Source organism: Myotis davidii, unplaced genomic scaffold (assembly GCF_000327345.1).
Source record: "Myotis davidii unplaced genomic scaffold, ASM32734v1 scaffold681, whole genome shotgun sequence".
NCBI classification, from domain to species: Eukaryota; Metazoa; Chordata; class Mammalia; order Chiroptera; family Vespertilionidae; genus Myotis; species Myotis davidii.
In genome coordinates this window covers 1,240,771-1,246,174 of record NW_006291551.1, presented here as the reverse complement: position 1 = coordinate 1,246,174, position 5,404 = coordinate 1,240,771, and the positions used below count along the sequence as shown (strand labels likewise).

The 5,404-nt window shown below is 45.4% G+C and overlaps 1 pseudogene; it reads left to right on the top strand.

Moving 5' to 3' along the window:
- Positions 1–1,595: 1,595 nt before the first annotated feature.
- LOC107183271 lies at positions 1,596–2,386 on the top strand (annotated as a pseudogene).
- Positions 2,387–5,404: the final 3,018 nt, after the last annotated feature.

Genomic DNA, 5,404 nt, shown 5'->3' with positions numbered 1-5,404 from the left:
CAGCAGGAAGCAGTTACTGAAAACAGATTGCTTTCCCTCCTCAACCCTAAAAGATTTTAGGGATGGAAGTCTCTGAGGGTGGAATGTTACAGGATGGTGACAATCTAGGAAAATTCCAAGACAAGAAATAGGGAGACTGAGACAGGAGAATTAGACGAGGCCAAAAAGTTTTGCAGACCACTTATAGCAGGAACTTATCTTGAGAACAAAGGGTTAAAACTCCTCACAAAAAAATGCAGGAGAGGAAGGGAAAGGAAAGGGGAAGGAGAGGAGGAGGAATCTTGATTCAACTTCTCATTAACCAGAGACTATTTAGTATAAATCACCCTGGAACTAAGATAGCAGGAAGGAAGGGGGAAGGAAAAGAAGGGGGGACAGTTTTATTTCATCTTACTATTTAAACAGTGAAGCCAGCAGTCTTGGGTTTGTCAACATAAAGTTACCAGATGGTTCTCATAAATTCTGGGAAAGCCATAACAAAGAAAAGAAGGGAGTTCATCTTTACCAGGGTATCTAGCAGAGGAATTTTTTTTCAACTTACAGACAGGAGGGTATATAACTCCTTAAATCCCCACCAAACTGGCTTTTTCAAGCTAAATAGGAAAGCCCATCTGAGCTCTGGCTCAGATGCAGAATTACTTGCCTTGCTTCTTTAATAAATTTGTTTGCTTTAATATCTTTAATAAATTGGCTTTATCACAACGCAATCAGGGTCACTCCTTTGAATTTGTTCCTACGAGAATGAGAATAGAGATAGGGACAGCCCTCTCCCACTGACTCAGGGGGCTGTCCGATAACACCTGTCTGGTGTCTGTAAGAGGTTCCTGTAACAATTCTAATTTTAAATTCTGTCAATATGTCAAAAAAAATTTTTTTTAAATATATTTTATTGATTTTTCACAGAGAGGAAGGAAGAGAGATAGAGAGTTAGAAACATTGATGAGAGAGGAACATCGATCAGCTGCCTCCTGCACACCTCCCACTGGGGATGTGCCCGCAACCCAGGTATATGCCCTTGACCGGAATCGAACCTGGGACCCTTCAGTCTGCAAGCCGATGCTCTATCCACTGAGCCAAACCGGTTTCGGCAGTATGTCAAAAATTTTTAATTGTGGCCCTGGCTGGGTAAGTTCTTTGGTTAGAGTGTTGTCTCCATACTCCAAGATTGTGGGTTCCTTCTCTAGTTAGGGCATATACAAGAAGCAACCAAGTGTCATAGCCGGTTTGGCTCAGTGGATAGAGCATCAGCCTGTGGACTGAGGGGTTCTGGGTTTGATTCTGGTCAGGGGCACATGCCCGGATTATATGCTAGATCCCCAGTGGGAAGCGTGTAGGAGGAAGCTGATCAATGATTCTCTCTCATCATTGATGTTTCTATCTCTCTCTATCCCTTCCTCTCTGAAATCAATAAAAATATATTTAAAACAACAATAAAAACTCCCATGAATCAATAATAAGACTACCTGATAAAAAGAGGAAACAAAAATAATTTAAGAAGCAACCAAGTAATGCATAAATAAGTGGAACAACAAATCGATGCCCCCGTACCAAAAAAAAATCAATAAATTAAAATATATATATTCAATAAATTAAAATATATATTTTTTTATTTTAATTGTGAAGAAGAGAGAAAAGAGAAAGGGAGATTTTTTCCTCTAAATGGGAGTGCTTCGCTTCCTAGAAAGTGACCAGAGGTCATGACCTCTGAGAATGGTTCACTGTACACTTGACTCAGAAAATTCCACAAAATCATGCCAATCAAGAGGTTCAAATCTTAGTATTCACTTTAAAAACATTCATGAGAGGGAAAAAAAACACTCATGAAACTGCCCAGGCCATCAAGGGTATGCATATTCAAAAATATGTTACTTCTACTAGCAGATGTAACAATAAATTTATAATTCTTTACCCCTTTCAGCATCATGTGTTAAGTATCTGAAGGATGTCACTTTACAGAAGCATTGTGTGCCATTCTATCATTACAATGGTGGAGTTGGTAGGTATGCCCAGGCCAAACAGTGACGCTGGACACAGGGGTCGATGGCCCAAAAACAGTGCTCCATTTTTACTGCACATGCTTAAAAATGCAGAGAGCAATGCTGAACTCAAGGGTTTAGAAGTACATTCTCTGGTCATTGACCACATCCAGGTGAACAAAGCTCCCAAGATACAGCGCAGAATGTACAGAGCTCGTGGGCAGGTTAACCCACCCATGAGCTCTCCCTGCCACACGGAGATGATCTTTACTGGAAAAGAGCAGATTGTTCCTAAACCAGAAGAGGAGGCTGCAGAGAAAGAAAAGTTATCCCAGGAGAAACTGAAGACACAAAAACTTATGGCCTGGAAGTAAATTCAGAATACAATAAATACTAATAAAAGTAAAAGCTGCCCTGGCCAGGTAGCTCAGTTGGTTGCGTCAAGGTTGTGGCCTGGATTCCTGGTCAGGGCTATAAAAGATGCAACCAGTGGGTGTCTAATTATGTGGATTCTGATGGTGTGTGTGTGTGTGTGTGTTTCTCTTTTTCTAAAATCAATCTTTTAAAATGTAAAAGCAAAAAATAAAATTTAAAAATGGTAGCTTTTCAATGCTGCTTGAGAGCTGACCAGGACCAGAGCAGAGGGAAAGGTTGAGATGCAGGAAAACAGGAGGGAGCACAAGCGGGCCAGCTTCTACTTTGACCAGAAAAGTCAGCCCTGGCTCCCCAGCCAAGACATCGGTTGCCCCTCTCTGATTAATTCACTGACTGGCAGCATCTGCGCATCACCAACTTTGCATAGACCCCCCTCCTTTCTTCACCTGAGGGAGCCAAATCCCTTCACCCCACAATTTCCAGGGCCTCAAGGAGGGAAGCAAGACCTCTGCTTCTAAACTTGAGCCAGATGAGGCTGCTAGTGTTCTATAGAAAATTCAGTTCCTCTGCCAAGCTGGAGCCACATCCCAATGCAAGACAATGCGTCAGCGTGAAGTGCTGTTGCCCCCATGTGGCCACTGCGACTGTGCAGAGACTAAGAATGCTGAGGTTGCAGGGATTTGGGAGGCTAGTGTCCTCCATGGAAAATATGGAAATCTGCTCTAGCCTCTTTGCTCAGTGGTTAGTGCATCAGCCCATGGATTGAAGGGTCTCAGGTTTGTTTACAGTTAAGGGCATGTACTTCAGTTGCAGGTTCTATCAATGGCTCCCGTCAGGGCGCATGAGGGAGGCAACCAATCTATGTCTCTTGTACAGCCATGTCTCTGTCTCTCCCCCTCCCTTCCACTCTCTATAAAAATAAAAATAAAAAACCAATGGGAAAAGTGTTAGGGTTGCTGAAGGAGGAACGCATGATGCTGAAAGGGGTAAAGAATTATAAATTTATTGTTACATCTGCTAGCAGAAGGGCTGAGACAAAAATGGCACCAGCGGGCACATTACGGGGAACAGGATATTTATATCTCTTGTACAGGTCAGTCAGAATAACAGGTCGGACCAGGTGCAGGTGGGAGCCAGGTGTAGCTGATCCACTGGAAACAGTGAGGTGGTTTACTGGAAACTGAAGGCCGTTCATCATGAAACCTATAATGAGAATAACAGGAAAATCGCGAGGAGGGCACTAGCCCCATGTAAGGCATAATGGAGTGCAAGAATGGGCCTAACATTCAAGCCTCTCTCTCTTTTCTCCCCCTGTAAGCTGGGGTTCCTGCAAGCTGGGGTTGATCAGGGAGGCCAATCTCATTCTTCTGTAACTTCTTCATGTTTAGGTGTGGTGTAGAGAAGTCCCTAATTAATCTGTAATTGAGAGAAGGGATGATATCTAGTGTAGGTCTGGAATAGTGTCATTTCTCTTATGGAGCTATAGGTAATTGCCTAAATGCACTTTTGGAGGAAGAAGGAAAGGGCTCTTAGGATGCACGGGCCAAAGATGTGGGCCAGGAAGAGCTGGCCTTGGGATCTAAAAGCTCAGTTGGGGGGACCCTTCACTGCATTATAGAGGGGCTTTGAGAGAAGACTAAAGTTGGGAATCCAGAGGCAAAAGAACCTAGTGAGCTCAAGGAGAGTATTTCTTGTCTAGAGGGGACAGTCATAGAGGAGATAAGGCGTTTACAGTCTTAGGTAATGGCTCGGCTTGGTGGGGTGAGAGTGAAACTGAGGTAGGTGACTGTCATTTGGAACAACTGGGCTTTATGAAGGGATGTGCGGTAGCCCTAGTCAGGCACCGAGATAGAATGAAAAAAGAGTGGGTATAGGGGGTGTCTAGTAAAATGCAGTATAGAAGAGGGGTGGCTAATGGCTGTTAGACTAGTTTAGTCCGTCAACCCCCATAATAGAGACTGAGGAGGCGACAAGGGTCTCAGCGAATTTGGGGAGGGCAGAATAAGTGGACCCAGTGTCAATTAAAAGGGAGATTGCCTTACTTGTCACCACAAATATTACCCGACACTCTGTCCTGGTAATGTACTAGGTAAGTCTGTGGGGCCTTGTCAGGGCCTGGGCAGCTTCAATCTTCAGTGGCCAGTCCCAGGAGGTCTTGGAGCTTCAAATTAGATCTGGAGGGGCCAGACTTCTGCACCTTGGGCAGGGCCCAGCCCAGGGTCTCGGATTTGGGCAGGACTTGGCCCAGTGTCCATCCTTGTTGCATTTGAAGCATGAGCCCGGAGGAGGCTTAGCCCCTGACTTACCCTTGGTTGGAAGACTGGCACTTCGTTTGGGGTTCCTGAGATCCATGGCTAGGAGTTGATAGGCCTCCTTCTGGGCCTCAGCCCTGGCCTAATCTCTTTTGTTTTTGGATTTGGGTCTCCTTGTCTATTATTAAAGACCTTAAAGCAGCGGTTCTCAACCTGTGGGTTGCGATCCCTTTGGTGGTCGAATGACCCTTTCACTGGGGTTGCCTAAGACCGTCCTGCAGGGAGAAACCAAGATGGCGGCATAGGTAAACACCGGAAGTTGCTGCCTGGCACGACCACTTCAAAAATACAACTAAAAGACAAAACGGACATCATCCAGAACCACAGGAAGGCTGGCTGAGTGGAAATTCTACAACTAGAAGGAAAGAGAAAAGCACACTGAGATTCATAGGAGGTGCAGAAGTAAAGTGCAGAGGTATGGAGGCTCGCTTCTGGAAAGGACTGGCAATGGAGGACGCCGGTGTCTTTTTCATTTGGGAGGGAGGCACAAGCTCCGACAGCTCTGACTCCAGTTCTGGGCGAGTCTCCGGGGACCCAGACTCATACGGGGAGAAACTGGACTGTCTGGCATTGGTCGGAACTCCAGGGCGGCTTTCTCTCAGAGGTGCTTGCAGCGATTACCAGGACACTGAGAGCCGGGACCTCTTAGGGCAGGACTGAGGAACAGCCATAGCTGTTTGCTCCGCCCTGTTGATTCCCTGAGACCCTGCCCCACCCAAGCTGTGCTCAGAGGCTTTTACA